Below are 15,458 nucleotides of genomic sequence, written 5' to 3'. Positions count from 1 at the left end.
TAAATAATGCAAGAGCAGTGTTGAGAGAAGATTAAATGTGATGTACATTCAATGTTTTAAGATCATTAATGATGGGGGAATATCAAGCAATAAATAACGACAAATGGCATTAAAGTAAATACGAAGAATGATTCACCCAATATTGAATTAGGTGGATGATTCTTCTTTCTGACAATGATGAATGATAGACAAATACTAGAATATTGTCATGCCCCGAACCTAGGGGCAAGACCGGTACCCGGTGCCTCACCTATCCTTGCGTACCAACTTGCGACTAAGGGACTCTGAACATATAATATTATAATTTGGTTGTGGCCACATTGCACGACAATTTGCGAAGCAAAATATAAAACTGAACGGAAGCTAACGCTGACTAAACGTCAATATAATGCTGGGCCGACAAGGCCGTCACAACTACTATAGCTGACAAACCAATAAAATATACATAGAAGGCCTACAAGCCCAACATACTGCACTAACTGAAAGGATATGTCTACAAGTCTCTACTGATGGATGTATTGTGATCGGAACAGGGCCCCGATCTACCCATAACTTATATACATATATACACAAGATGTACACAAAACTCTAGACCCGGCAACTCTGAAGGACGTGGAGCTTACCGATAAAGCTGAACTCGGGCAACACCTACTAAGGAGGTCTACCCGTCTGTCCGTCTAAACCTGCACGCATGAAATGCAGCGTCCCCAGAAAAAGGGACGTCAGTACGAAATAACGTACCGAGTATGCAAGGCAATAAAATAGCTGAAAGTTGAAACTGAACCGATAATATAATAACTGAAAGTATCTGGGAGTCAAAGATGATCTGGAGATATACTTACCTGCTGATACTGACTCATACCACGACTTGTGGTCACGACCCAAAATCTAATCATGGTCGTGATGGCGCCTATCGTGTTATAAGGCAAGCCTATTTTCCAAAATATTACTACTAAATCGATTATAAGAATTTAATGAAACATTTCCAACATTTGAACTTTTCATAAACTAAATCAACCCTAAATATAATTATAGAAAAATATGGAAACGAGCCCCAAACATCGAGGTGTCACTAAATCATGAGCGTCTAAAACTATGAACTAGGATATATAACTGTCTAACTGTCAATACAGTCTCAAAAGAAGAAATGATAAAAGGAGTAACAAGGTCTTGCGGACGCTAACAGCTACCTTGCAGTCTCCAAAGTTAGTCGGCCTGAACTCAACGATCACCGCCCTCTAACTCATACTATACCCTGCACTTTATGTGCAGATCCAGGTGAGTTAGAAGGCGGCAATCGTTGAGTTCAGGCCGGCTAACTTTGGAGACTGCAAGGTAGTTGTTAGCGTCTGCAAGACCTTGTTACTCCTTTTATCATTTCTTCTTTTGAGACTGTATTGACAGTTAGATAGTTATATATCCTAGTTCATAGTTTTAGACGCTCTTGACTTAGTGACACTCCGATGTTTGGGGCTCGTTTCCGTATTTTCTATATTATATTTAGAGTTGATTTAGTTTATGAGAAATTCAAATGTTGGTATTATTTTATTAAATTCTTATAATCGATTTAGTAGTAATATTTTGGAAAATAGGCTTGCCTTGTAACACGATAGGCGCCATCACGACTATGGTTACATTTTGGGTCGTGACAGAAATCCTTCCAATCTCGTAACTGTTGTTACCTTCTATCATGCAGCATATACGACTCTGACCTTGTAAGTGCACCTATGTGACTTTTCTTTTCTTTTTCCCTCTGATTTGTTTTTCTTCAAATCATAACTCAATTGAAAGCCCAAACGTCATTCTTTAGCTATCACAATTACACACGTAATCTACTGCCAGGAAAGCATTCCATCACTTCTAAATGTTAGTAGTTTTAGACTCCTTTGAGTTCATTCAGGCTATACTGAGCTTTCTATAACTTAGAGAAACCATCAGCTCTCTTGTTTTTATGGGCTTAATCCTGAGGACTTATTCATTCTCATCACCTTCTCCTAAAACCTTGTCGCTTTACCATACTTTTGCTTGTGACCTACACATATCTATTTATATTACGGAAAAGGGCCAAAAATGCCCCTAACGTATTGAAAATGGCTCAATTTTGCCCTCTTTCCACCTATTGGGCCATAAATGCCCTTAACGTTAGTTTTTGGGCTCAAACTTACCCTTATATATAACATAACTAACATGGTCAATTTTTTGACTTTAACTTCGCCATGTGGCATTTTCTTAATCCGCCACGTGTATTATTTGTATTAAATAAACCCACCTGTATCTTTTAAAATACCCAACGACCTTGACCCACTCCTATATATTTGGACGGTCAGCTAAAAATAATTACATTTGCTAGTTAAATATATAAAAAAATATACATTGATTATATATAAAAATATGTATATTATACATTAATACTTTAATATATATTTTACATGATATTATTTTTAGGAGAAATTATACGGTATAGTTTTCTCTTCAAATTTTGCAAATCTTAACAAGTTTAACAAATATAAATTTTAATTTACAAACATAAAAATGATAGTGTTCTATTTATATGATTCTAAAGCAGAAGCAAAGAAACAGATGGAAAGGAAATTATTTAAAACCTTTAATTATATACATATCCAACTGCTTAGCACATTAATGGACTTCACATGATCTTTTCAATGGGAACTAATAGTGTTTTAATATATAACGATAGAGCTAAAATATTAGCAAAAACTATTGTTCCATTGTCAGATTTGCTTAATAAATTCGAGTTATAGATCATAATTAATAGAAAAAAACTACACCGTATAATTTCTCCTAAAAATAATATCATGTAAAATATATATTAAAATATTAATGTATAATATATATATTTTTATATATAATCAATGTATATTTTTTATATATTTAACTAGCGAATGTAATTATTTTTAGCCGACCATCCAAATATATAGGAGCGGGCCAAGGTCGTTGGATATTTTAAAAGATACAGGTGGACTTATTTAATACAAATAATACACGTGACGGATTAATAAAATGTCACATGGCAAATTTAAAGTCAAAACATTGACCAGGTTAGTTCTTTTATATATAGGGGTAAGTTTGAGCCCAAAAACAAACTTTAGGGGCATTTGCGGACCAAAAGGTTAACAAAGGGTATTTCTGAGCCATTTTCGTTAGGGGTATTGTTGGCCCTTCTGTTAGATATAAGGGTAAGTTTGAGCCCAAAAACTAACGTTAAGGGCATTTATGGCCCAATAGGTGGAAGGAGGGCAAAATTGAGCCATTTTCAATACCTTAGGGGCATTTTTGGCCCTTTTCCGTTTATATTATTCGCCATCTTCCTTTAACTTGCTTGCACCATAGATTTCCTTATGTTATTCTGGAGTATCAAGCGAGACATCACATCGTTTCCAACTATTCTTTGCTATCTTGTCTAGATCTCTCGGTACCTAGAAACCATAGGCTGGAAGATATGTCACTGACGACACCGCTATCATTCCTGGATACTGAATCCCCGCGCTTCTAGATTTTTATTCAAAGTATGGACTATTCACACCCTTCTGCACTGCAGTATCTCATACGTTGTTCACCTTTACCTTACTTACCTTAAAATATCGCCTCACCTCTTTTATCTCTTTCATGACCTCCTTTCCATATAGGTATAATTCACATCCACGAGTTGAAGCTCTATTATAATACTTGCACCTCTGGTGCATACACAACCTGGTGGGAGCTTCATACTGACTTCTTATGAGGCTGGTACTTCTTCTAACTGGCTTTATCGTAGAGCCATTATAGAATATGGCTACTGTATTATCTCTCTTGTACCTCTAATATCTAAGAGTAATCCTGTAATGTTCTCAATCACGAGGTCTATAATTTTCTGGGTCCAATAATCAGACTCCTGATTTACGTTGTTGGTGTAACTTTTTAGTTTCCTCCTCCTTCTGATCAGTATATTTATGTATGCTTAAGCTATCTCTCGATCTGCGACTCATGGTATCAGTTATTACTTTTAGTCTTTCATGGGCGCTATGGAATATCCATGATACAATCTTTTAACAATTCAATCCTTTGTCTATGACCTGGACTTAATTATTTCTTGTAACTTATACCAGAATCTTCTACGGCTATATGATTGTCATCATATACGTTGTATGGATAGTACTTCGAAATACTCTTGATCATTAATCGAATAATTCTTTTCGTTCCTTTTTAGATTTCTTTAAATGTAAGACATTACTTTTCCTAATCTTCTGCCCCCGTGTTGCGTGCATACTTATCTTAGTTCCCATGCATGTTGGAATTCCATACCACTCATATGATCTTGAATATCACTTCTGATTTTACTTCCCATTTATTAGCCACGGTAGGTGCCACTTTCTTATGGAGTACATACAATGTTGTTGTGACTGCTGTTATAAGATCATTCCCTCTTTAGGTCACTAAGCTTAGGTTGGAGCCTTCTTTCTTATTTCCTTAGCAAATCTTTTGTTATAGTACTTAGGGATACCTTCTGGCCCTAGTAAAGCTACGAGCTTATTACATCGTATACCCAATGGAATTCTTGGTGTTCGTACTCACCTATAAAATTCCTTAGTTACTTACCTCCATACTTATGTGCTCGTACGGTTGCTCCTGAACTGAAGTTTTGACTATCTTTCCATAACACTCATACAGTATCTTTAACTACCCCAACTCCTATCTGAGTACTTCTCAAGGTCACGATGTCATATCTGCGAGATTGAATTCCCCATGTTAGGGTTCACTCTGTTTATCTTGCACGATCTATTGATTTGTATGTATCCTCTTACCTAGTCATAACTAGGCTCTTCCTGAATCGACTACTAACTAATCGTTGGCCCACTCTCATATCAATATTCCGCGCAATCTTTCTTCGATTATTTCCTTTGTCTTAACTTATGTCCCGTACTGGCTCCTTATTTATCAATAACATCCCAGGCAGGAACCCTCACTTCCTATCCTTGACGTCGTGTTTGCATAATATTCTAGTATCGTAGCCTATCTGTAGGCTTTGAATAAGTGCAATCTCATCCCTTTTTCATTTTTGTCGCATTCTTCCTTTACCATTCCATAATTACTTGAACCACTTAATTCTGACTTAATACCACATTACTCCATATTACCCCCCCCCCCCCCAGGGGGATTACTAAGAGTTGGAGCTACGACGATCTACCTATAGATATTTAACCTCTTCAACTTTGGCATCTTTTCACATCATCGATGACCCTTACTCGCCTTGCAGAAATCCTTTTGTACCAAGGATAACAAAATTTCTTACTCACGAGGGAGACACCTAGTGTAACTAGCACACACAATCCCTTAAGCTTAACTTTGCTCACATTTTTTGCTTTAGGAAAGCGTCTTCCTGAATGTCCATTCTCTGAATTTCTCATGAATCTTCTTCTGTTGTCCATTCTATTATCGCCAGAACGAAATATGAAATTCTCACGATACCGATTATTATCAAATCACTCAGTCCCTAATTCATGTTTAGTTTATCTTGTTCATCAATCCATACTAATTTCTATTATTCTTGGGTCTAACTTTTCCTTTTGGTAATCACGTTAGAGTCACGAACTTATTTTTCAAAATGAGGATATGACTTTATGGCCTATATTCTTTTGTTGTCTCAAGGCCTGTCACCTCTCGTATTTTCCTTCACTTGACTATAGACTCTGTAATACTGTCATCTTTTTTATCTACCGTTGTCATCCATGTATCATATCTTACTCATAATGCTTCATTGACTCTCTTCTTATTTCCCTCCAACATCTATGTGTATCACTTTATTCTGAAAACTCGAACAAGACATTCTTTTGCTTCTAGCTCTCCTTGCTTCATTCACTAGCTCTTCGGGTTGGCTAACATTCTCTCTTTACTAGGGACGGGCGCCATACTAAGGTAATATTTATCCCTTCAAGGCTTTCAGTGCTTGTCTTTGCAAATAAAAAAAATCTAGTATTCATATCTAGTTGTACTATTCTAGAATGCACCATCTGGGTGTATCACAAAGAGATCTATTAGCACCTTTGTAATATCCTTCAGAAATGCCAACTAACATAAACAATCCATTCATCATTTTGGGTTACTCTAATCCCAACTGGATCCTGATATCCTGTCCTGTCTTAAACCATATCTGCTAGCTCCCATAGGACATGTGGCCAATTGTACATACCTCTGTTACTGTCGAAGGTAACTCAAAATTCTTATATCTCTTTTACTGAATTATAGATAATGATCATCTTCACTAACTCGATACCTCGTTCCCTTCTTCACCTTGCTTTTATTACTTTTTGAAACTTGTATCTATCTTCTGAATCTCTTATTGCTTTTCACCATATGGGTGGATAGATATTCTTTCCTTAAGGCTCCTTATCAAGAAGTTTATATATCTTAGTACGCACATGATCTACTGAAGACCTTACATTTACTCATCATAAACATGATGCAAAATCGAGTTCCTCTGACTCAACTCCTCCACAACGATATCTCTTACCAACCGTCTTTATGGATAAATGTATTGTCGTATTATGAATAAGATAGGGTTTAGAAAATTGAGTTCTTACAACAGAGCTCTACCACCCGATCTAGAGTAAGAAGAAAGAGTGACAGTCCGGAATACCCTATAGCCTCCTGCTTATAAGTGTGGTGCACAACACACCCATAAATAGGTGAGACACGACTTGTAGACTCCCTAGGACAGAACTGCTCTGATATCATTTTTGTCACGCCTCGAACCTGGGGGGCGAGACCGGCACCCGTTGCCTCACATATCCTTGCGTACCAACTTGCAACAAGGGACTCTGAACATATTTGGCCGTGGCCACATTGCAAGACAATTTGCGAAGCAAAATATAAAACTGAATGGAAGCTAAAACTTACTAAACATCAATATAAAGTTGGGCCGACAAGGCCGTCACAACTACTATAGCTGACAAACCAACAAAATATACTTACAAGGCCTACAAGCCTAACATACTACACTAACTGACAGGATATGTCTACAAGCCTCTACTGATGGATGTATTGTGATCGGAACAGGGCCTCGATCTACCCATAATCTATATACATATATACACAAGATGTACACAAAACACTAGACCCGATAACTCCGAAGGACGCGGAGCTTACCAATAAATCTGAACTCGGGCAACACTTACTAAGGAGGTCTACCCGTCTGTCTGTCTAAACCTACACGCATGAAATGCAGCGTCCCCAGAAAAAAGGGACGTTAGTACGAAATAACGTACCGAGTATGCAAGGCAGTAAAATAACTGAAAGCTGGAACTGAACTGATAATATAATAACTGAAAGTAACTGGGAGTCAAAGATGATCTGTAACTGCTCCGCCGTAGTAGGCTCTCTCATAGGCGCTCGACCATATTAGGCTTTGTATCTCGGCCATGCTGGGCTCGCTTATAGGCGCTCGGCCACAGTAGGATCGGTATATAACTTACCATCTGATCAGAGATTGCCCAATAGGGGCCAGCCTACCCATTATAGCTTGATGGTGGGGAAAATACTGTAATACTGTATATATATAGACCCTCTGCTCTCTTAACTGGAAGAAGACAATACTCAATTGAATATGAAGTCTCGATAAGGGAAAATACTGTAACTTATGAGACTAGGATAATGTATATAAATTCGGTAGTATGAACTTCTCTTTATGCCTCGTTATCAAACGCATGTAGTTACGAGATCATGGCAAAATAAAAGAAGGGCTTAACCTTAACATACCTGAGCCGATTCTTTTGATAATCCCTCTAACGCACGTCAATTGCGACAACACATAACGACGAATCGAAGTAGAAAAAAATACGTATGATATTATTGAGAATGATTACGTCGTACTCCTTTATAATCGCAAAATCCCGTTGCTAATTTTCTAAGAAGTCTCGTAGTATATCCTCAGATAAATTATTTTGCTGAAGGCTCGTTACTTGGAGATTGGATGTAAGCATCTCCATTTTATATTAAAGAAGCCTTTTAGTGAATTTGATCATAATCTTGCATGACCTTTGTAGAAAATTACGTTGCTAACACTTTGAATGAGTTTGCTGAAACATTAAGGAGTTTCAAGTGAATTTTTGTTTGAGACATCACCCGTTGCTTAGCAACATAAGTATCTTACTTTAAAGATGTATGAAAGTCTTCTTATCTATGAGGTTTGTGGGGCCCCACTTTTGGGGATGACATTTGCCCAAAAATTCCCTAATTAAGCCACCTAGATACCTAATTTACCTAGTCACTATAAGGCATGTCTAACAATCCAACTTGCTGCCACATTTTGGGAGGTATCTCCATTAAGCTTATCTACCAATTTTTAGTTAATTAATTAGGTAATCTCTCATTACTCAATAATTAACCAATTACCCACATAATTAAGAATTATCTCAAACTACTTAAAATACTATTTACTTTTAACATACTTTATACACCTTACTATCATGGTCATGTGGTAATTTGTATGGTACTAGTCCATAAATACCGGGTATTATAGCTCGGACCGTATTTTATTCCAAAATGTCAAACTTCGACGAAATTCATTTTCTTCGATTTGCTTACCTTCTCACCTTCATGAATTTACTCATCACTTGTTTGAAAATAACATAATACTTATAATCTCCAAATAATCTTGTCAAGACAGTGATATAATACTGCAATTGTCAATTGTCTTACGATAAATTCAACGTACAATACTATATGGTGTAACATCGTCATAATATAATATTGTAGAGCGTAACATCATCGTAATATAATATTGCGGAGCGTAACATCGACGTAATGCTGCGGGGCATAACAAATGTTGGAATAACAGACAATCGAATCTCTTTAGAAAGGTAGTGGTTGTCTTTTTTTCTAGAGAGAGTCTGCTTTTCAAAGAGTGTTCTTATTAGAGAATATTTCCCTTTTCTTTCCTATCTTCTTTTTTATTTATATGGGACATTCCCCAATGAACCCTAAAAGTACAAACACCATAGAATATTCAAGAGAATATTCTGTTATGAAAACTAGACGTTAGTACTACTCTTGTTACACCCATATTTTTGTACGTGAAAGTCGTAAGTCAATTGATGTAAGCTTGCAAATGAGATCCTCTTTGAAAGTATATAAAGTGATTTAATGATGTTACGTACCATTTTAGCAAGTCTTTAAGAGTTATCATTCAGGGACATGTTGTTACACCCCGTATTTCAGACATCACTGTCATTATAGGATTATCTTATGTAAGCTCAAAAAGGACGAACTCATTCTACAAGGATAAGAAAGGTTTACCGAAGTCTTAAGTAAGTTAAGATGAATATGAGACTTTCTAATCATGATTTAAATGATTTTAAAGTCATGATATGATAATATATGATGTTTGGATATAATATATAAAGTTTGGGAAAAGTCGGATTTAAGTTACCGAAAAATTGAGCTAAGATTTGTTTTGTAACGAGCCGTTTTGAGAAATTAATTCGTAAGCTTTATGACATTATTTTGGGACATATATCATACAAAAATGAAGGTATTTGAACCTAGTTTCCAATGGTCTAAAAGATTTATTCATACTATATCGGGGTAGAGAATTATGAATTTTTAAAGTAGGGTCGCCAAGTCACGTCTCCGCACTTCGGAGTTACAGGTATATTTTTATATTGAATTAAATACCCAATGTGTATAGTTTCTAACTCTTCAAACCGTTCAACAATACGACATCGACGTAGAGAGATATTTGCGTTTTCGCGAGACTGCGCAGGAGGGGACCGACTTTCACTTATTCTTATCTCGTTTTTGGGATGCGCTTTGCTCATTTTTCGTCCTCCTTCCATACTCACACTCTCCAAACTCTCCCAAACAGTTCTCCAAAGGATCCAAACAAATTCTAAAGGAATACACCATAATCAAACATCAAAAGTTAGCCTAAGTGAAGAAGAGAGTCTCTATGGTATCGTGATATGATTAAGGGATGTTGTATGATATGGGAAGCTTTGGTTCGAGTTGTTCCAGATTATTTAAGGTATGTATAACACCCTAATTCTTGGGATTAATATTATCTATATGTTGGTTAAGTTATTGGATGAAGATTACAAGATAACACTTGAAAGGGGAAGAGTTGTTGTTATCTTTTGTTGGGTTGTTTTAAGGCTCTCTCTCTCTCTCTCTCTCTCTCTCTCTCTCTCTATATATATATATATATATATATATATATATATATATATATATATATATATATATATGGCTGAAATTTCAAGTTGTATCTACTGCCTAAGGTATGCAAATCATGTTATTGGTTATGCTTAAGGTTAATCAGGTATTGTTTGAGTTAAAATCTTCAAGATAGTAATTGACATGGCATAAGGAATCGTTATCTTTTTTTTGTGGGATGTGTTGAGGCTATATATATGGTTGGTTGTGGCTGAAAATTGTTATAAATAGTTTGATTATGTTGTGGCTGCTTTTGTTAAGCTTATCTATGTGCTAATTCAGCGGATTGAAGAAGATAACATGAAAAACAAGCGATTGACGATAAATGTTAAGGTGCTAGGCGTGTGGACTATTTTTAAAAATTATTCTTATGATGTTTTGGGATGAAAATAATATGGTAATCATAAGTATGATGTTATACATGTTGTAGGCAGATTCATGGAAAATGAATTGGATTAAATTATATTTTTTGTTAATTGTAAATCGAGCTTGCCGCTCAAAATGGTTGTTGAAGTAATCAGAGAGCTTATTGTGAATTATATTGTTGTTGTTTGGGCTGTTTGGTGACTTTTAGTAACTTATTGGATGTTGTAAAAACAGGGGAGGTGCTGTCCGTTTTCTTGTAAAATATTAGTTTTGAAATATGAGAGTTACAATGCTGTCATGACCCGAAATTCCCTCCTTCGGACAGTGATGGCGCCTAACATTTCACTTGCTAGGCAAGCCAATGTTAGAATAATATTATCCATTTTTAAAACAATTTTAAATTTATTAATAACAAGAAAATAAATGCGAAAGTAAAATTTGAAATATAGTGAATAATCCATAAAAATAACGGTGTCTAAATACTATCCCAGAATTGGTGTCACAAGTGCACGAGCTTCTAAAATAATACAAATAAAGATTTGAATAAAATAAAGCTGTCTGGAAAAAAATACACAACTAAAGTAAAATTGGCGGGGACTTCAGAACTGCGGACGCTATGCAGTTATACCTCAAGTCTCCTCCGAGTAGCTGAAATCCGAGCAAGTCTATGGTACGCCGCTGGGACCAACTCCAAAATCTGCACAAGAAGTGTAGAGTGTAGTATCAGTATAACCGACCCCATGTACTAGTAAGTCCTGAGCCTAACCTCGATGAAGTACTGACGAGGTTAAGGCGGTTCACTTACATTAACCTGTACACAATATTAATAACAACAACAAATAATGAAAATAAATAAGGTAACTCAATTATAATAATTGAAGCCAACTCAGCTGTCATAATCCATTATTATTTCACTCAATTCTGTTGCAGCGTGCAACCCGCTCTCACAATATATTCACATTCAATTCTGTTGCAGCGTACAACCCGCTTTCACAATATATTCACATTCAATTCTGTTGTAGCGTGCAACCCGCTCTCCCAATATATTCCTTTTAATCAAGTCTGTCATATATTTATTTCAATCAAGTATATATATAGACTTTTAAATAAGTCTGTTGCGGCGTGCAATCCGATCCCCCAATATTGACTTTTAATAAGTCTGTTGAGGCGTGCAACCCGATCCTCCAATATTTACTTTTAATAAGTCTGTTGCGGCGTGCAATCTGATCCCCCAATATTGACTTTTAATAAGTCTGTTGCGGCATGCAATCCGATCCTCCAATATAGACTTTTTAATAAGTCTGTTGCGGCGTGCAACCCGATCCTCCAATATATCCATTTCAATCAATTCTGTTGCGGCATGCAACCCGATCCTCCAATATATCCATTTACCAATTCTTATAGAAGAAATTTCCCCAATAAATGCAACAATTAATATAAAATTATAAGACAACAAGCATACAATACTTATGATTTAATTACGAAATAAACAATGACTAATAGCAAATTATTATGGAAATCAGGGAGAAAATATGCAGTTTAATATTTAATATGCTAAATGTCAAATAACAATTAAAACACATAATTCAAATAGCATGTAACAATTAATGCAGGAATTCAAGAATTAATATTTGACAAAGAATAGGAGAGAAACAATCATTATAATAATTAATTTATGATTTAAAACAATTTATGGGTTTTCAAGTAAGCAGGCAAATAATTAATTTCACGACGTATAGACACTCGTCACCTCGTCTATACGTCGTTCACATGCATGTCATATAACAAATAATTTAAGGGTTCTATTCCCTCAAGTTAAGGTTAACTACGACACTTACCTCACTTTGCAAATTTCAATCAATTATTCAACCACAACTTTTCCTTTTAAATTTATCTCCGAAAGCTTCAAATCTATTCATAAACAATTCAATATACTCAATACGAATCATAGGAATTAATTTCATATGAATTTACTAATTTTTCGGATAAAATCCGATATTCATTAAAATATTCGACAGTGGAACCCACGTCTCAAATCTCGAAAAAACTTACGAAATCCGAACACCCATTCCGAGATGCGTCCGGATATACAATTGGTTTTGGAATCCGACCTCAATTCGAGGTCTAAATCCCCAAATTTCAAAATTCCTAAGTTCTACCCAAAAATCCTAATTCACCATAAAAATTCTAGATTCTAGGTTGAAATCTTGTTATAAGATGTAAAAGATTGAAAGTGACTAGTTTAGAATCACTTACCTATGATTTGGGGAAGGAATGATCTTTGGAAAATCGTCTCTTGTGTTTTAGGTCTTGAAAATTTAGGAAATTAATGAAAATTCCCATACAAAAGTCATTTTAATCAGCTGCAGATGTCGCATTTGCGACCTGAGCTTCGCAATTGCGAAGCTTGCAAATGCGAAGGGTTCATCGCAAATGCGAGAACCTACACAATTCCGCTGCCTTCGCAATTGCGAAGATAAACTCGCAATTGCGAGATCTCCTGCCTAGGCTTTCTTCACAATTGCGATAAAAACCTCGCAATTATCATACTTGCTTGGTTCGCATTTGCAATGCTTGATCTCGCAATTGCGAGATCAGAGTCCTGCAACAGGTTCAGTTATACCAACAAAAGTTTCTAAGTTCAAAATATCTCGTGGCCTATCCGAAACTCACCCGAGCCCTCGGGAATCCAAACCAAACATGAACGCAAGTCTAAAAACATCATAAGAACTTGCTCGTGCGATCAAATCACAAAAATAACACCTAAAACTATGGATTTAGCACCAAAACTCATGAATTCCTCGAGAACATTTCAAAACTACTATCTTCTCAACCGGACATCCGAATCACGTCAAATCAACTTCGATTTCTACCAAATTTCATAGACATGACTTATATATTATATTAAACCTGTACCGGGATCCGAAACCAAAATATGGACCCGATACCAACGAGATCAAACATTAATCAATTTCTTTAAATCCATAGAATTTTAGTCTTACAATTTTCATCAAATATTTATTTCTTGAGCTAGGGACCTCGGAATTCGATTTCGGGCATACGCGCAGGTCCCATATTTTACTACGGACCTTCCGGGAATGTCGGAACATGGATACGAGTCCGTTTACTCAATACGTTGACCAAAGTCAATTAAAAATCATTTTTAAATCCCAAAAATTATTACTTCATAAATTTCCACATAAAGGCTTTCCGGATTTACGCCTGGACTGTGCACGCAAGTTGAGGAATGATAAATGGTGCTTTTCAAGGTCTTAGAACATAGAATTACTTATTAAATTTAAAGATGATATTTTGAGTCATCACATTCTCCACCTTTAAAACAAACGTTCGTCCTCGAACGAAGTTAGAAAACAAATACCTTTGCTAGAGAAAAGGTGTGGCTATTTACTCCGCATGTCCGACTCGGACTCCCAGGTAGATGCCTCTACCAGATGATCTCTCCATTGCATACGAACTGAAGGATAACTCTTAGACCTCAACTGTCGGACCTGCCAGGCTATAATAGCCACCGGCTCCTCCTCGTAAGTCAAATCTTTATCCAATTGGACTGAGCTGAAATTTAACACATGGGACGGATCACCATGATATTTCTGAAGCATAGACACATGGAACACTGGATGAACCACTGATAAACTAGGTGGTAATGCAAGCTTGTAGGCTACTTCACCCACCCTTTCAAGAATTTCAAAGGGTCCGATATACCTAGGGCTCAACTTGCCCTTCTTTCCGAACCTCATTACACCTTTCATAGGTGAAACCCAGAGCAATATTTTTTCTCCAACCATGAATGCAATATCACTAACTTTACGATCGGCATAACTCTTTTGCCTAGACTGAGCTGTGCGAAGTCGATCCTGAATAATCTTGACCTTATCCAAGGCATCATGTACCAAATTGGTACCCAACAACCGAGCCTCTCCCAGTTCAAAACAACCAACTGGCAATCAGCATCGCCTTCCCTATAATGCCTCATATGGAGCCATCCGAATGCTCGACTGGTAGCTATTATTATAAGCAAACTCCGCAAGTGGCAAGAATTGATCCCAAGAGACTACAAAGTCTATAACACAAGCGCGAAGCATATCTTCCAATATCTGAATAGTGCGCTCTGACTGTCCGTCTGTATGTGGATGAAATATTGTACTCAACTCCACCCGCGTGCCTAACTCACGCTGTACAACCCTCCAGAAATGTGAGGTAAACTGCGTACCTCGATCTGAAATAATAGACACGGGCACACCGTGAAGGCGGACAATCTCACAAATGTAAATTTTAGCTAACCTCTCTGAAGAATAGGTTACTGCCACTGGAATGAAATGTGCTGAATTGGTCAACCTGTCCACAATGACCCAAACTGCGTCAAATTTTCTCGGAGTCCGTGGGAGCCCAACAACAAAATCCATAGTGATATGCTCCCACTTCCACTCAGGAATTTCTAACTTCTGAATCAAACCACCAGGTCTTTGATGCTCGTACTTAACTTGCTGACAATTCAGACACCGAGCTACATATGCAACTATATCCTTTTTCATTCTCCTCCACCAATAATGTTGCCGCAAATCTTGATACATTTTGGCGGTACGTGGATGAATAGAATACCCAGAACTGTATGCTTCTTCAAGAATTAATTCACGAAGCCCATCCACATTAAGCACACAAATACGACCTTGCATTTGCAGAACCCCATCTTCCCCCACATCAACCTGTTTTGCATCATCGTGCCGCACCGTATCCTTAAGGACAAGTAAATGAGGATCATCATACTGCCTCTCTTTGATGCGTTCATATAAAGAAGACCGAGCGACTGTGCAATCTAGAACCCAACTGGGTTCTGAAACATCTAACCTCACGAACTGATTAGCCAA

The sequence above is a fragment of the Nicotiana tabacum genome, chromosome 15 (genome assembly GCF_000715075.1).
Source record: "Nicotiana tabacum cultivar K326 chromosome 15, ASM71507v2, whole genome shotgun sequence".
In the NCBI taxonomy this organism is placed as follows: domain Eukaryota; kingdom Viridiplantae; phylum Streptophyta; class Magnoliopsida; order Solanales; family Solanaceae; genus Nicotiana; species Nicotiana tabacum.
Note: the sequence above shows the minus strand (reverse complement) of the source record.